Source organism: Echinops telfairi, unplaced genomic scaffold (assembly GCF_000313985.2).
Source record: "Echinops telfairi isolate 266 unplaced genomic scaffold, ASM31398v2 ScPeMD7_1;HRSCAF=3_0, whole genome shotgun sequence".
Taxonomy (NCBI): Eukaryota; Metazoa; Chordata; class Mammalia; order Afrosoricida; family Tenrecidae; genus Echinops; species Echinops telfairi.
Window position 1 is genome coordinate 13,640,409 of NW_022103896.1, and position 1,636 is coordinate 13,642,044.

At 48.2% G+C, this 1,636-nt stretch overlaps 1 pseudogene; it reads right to left on the bottom strand.

Moving 5' to 3' along the window:
- Positions 1–508: 508 nt before the first annotated feature.
- Positions 509–1,144, bottom strand: LOC101653915 (annotated as a pseudogene).
- Positions 1,145–1,636: the final 492 nt, after the last annotated feature.

Consider the following 1,636-nt stretch of genomic DNA (forward strand, 5'->3'; position numbering starts at 1 on the left):
ATCCTCACCGTGATTGTACGTGGGAGCCCCTGCTTGCAGTCACTGTATCAATCCATCTCATTCGGTGTCTTCCTCTTTCTTCTGACCTGCTCTTTTACCAAGAGCGATGTCCTCTTCTAAAGACTCTCGTGATATTATTTGAATAGTACCTGACAGGAAATCGTACCAGCCTCGTTTTAAGAAGCCTTCAGATGATCTTTCTTCTGACACAGGTGTGTTTGTTCTTCTGGCCACCCAGGTGACTCTCAATCATTTTCAGCAACACCATGATCCAAATGCACCGATTCTTTTCTAGTCTTCTCTGTCCATGGCTCAGCTTTCTCATGCATACGTGATTGACTAGATCATCACTCCGGTCAGGCTCACTACAGTCCTCAAACTGACAGCTTTGCTCTTTCACGTTTTAAAGAGGTCTGGTGCCGGAGATCTGTCTCGTGCAATATGTTGTTTAATTTCTTTCCTTCTTTTTTTCATCAGAAGTCTACAAGTCTTGATGAAAGGGCTGTGGTTACTGGGAGGAGATCATGATATTGGACACACTGTCAAAGTCAATCTTCTCCACAGTGCTCTTGGGCTCGATGCTCTCTTCCTGGCTGCAGTTGAAGAGTTGGTCCAACTCATTGGCGCTCCAGCCATATTTGCTCATCCACACCTTCAGCTGGTCATCCTTCAGGTCCCTGAGCATCTCGGCCAGCAGTCAGCAGACAATGTGCTGGTACGTGATGCCCACCATGTGGCAGATGAACTTTCAGACAGAAACTCCAAATCCCGTGATGCCTTCCAAGAGGCCCATGTTTTTTTCCAAGGCTTGCCAGAAGGCCTGGGAGTGGCAGGTCTCCAGCAGGTCGACGAGGTAGAGGATCTGTCGGATGGGCCGCTCTTCTTGATGCACTTGGTCGGTCATGCACTTGCACAGGGTGAAGTCAGTGAGGGCCTTCAGTAGGATCTGGGCAGTGACCGTGGTCTGAAAGATGACTGAGTTGAACTGGAACAGCTTTAGGACAGCGAGGTTGGCTTCCAGGTCATAGGCATTCTCCTTGGCCTGGGTCTCCACATAACCCTCCAGGGTGGCCAGGTTCTCAGCAGTGTACCTGTCAATACCCTTGAACAACTTGCCCACGTTCTCTGTCATCTGCTCAGACATTGCCGTAAGTACTGGGGCTTTCCACGCCCCAGCTGGGGGTTGAGACCGAGCTGGCACAGCGGCGGTAAGGATCAGAAGCGTGTCATTTAATTTCTTGACTGCTGCTTCCATGGGTGTTAACTGGTTCCTAGTAAAGTGAAATCCTTAAAAAGTTCAATATTTTCTCTATCTATCATGATGTCATCTATTAGTCCAGTGGTGGGGATTTTGTTTCCTTTACATTGAGTTGTCATCCATACTGAAGACTGCGATCCTTGACCTTCTTCAGCAAGTGCCTCGAGTCCTCTTTACTTCCAGTCAACAGAGTCGTGTCATCTGCATATTGGAGGTGGCTCATAAGGCTTCATCCAATCCTGGTGCCACATTCTTCTTCATATAGTCCAGCTTCTCAGATTATGTGCTCAACAGAGAGGTTGAATAAGCGTGGTGAAAGGATACAAACCTGATGCACCAGTGGTCCTGATTTTAAACCATGCAGTCTTCCCATGGGCT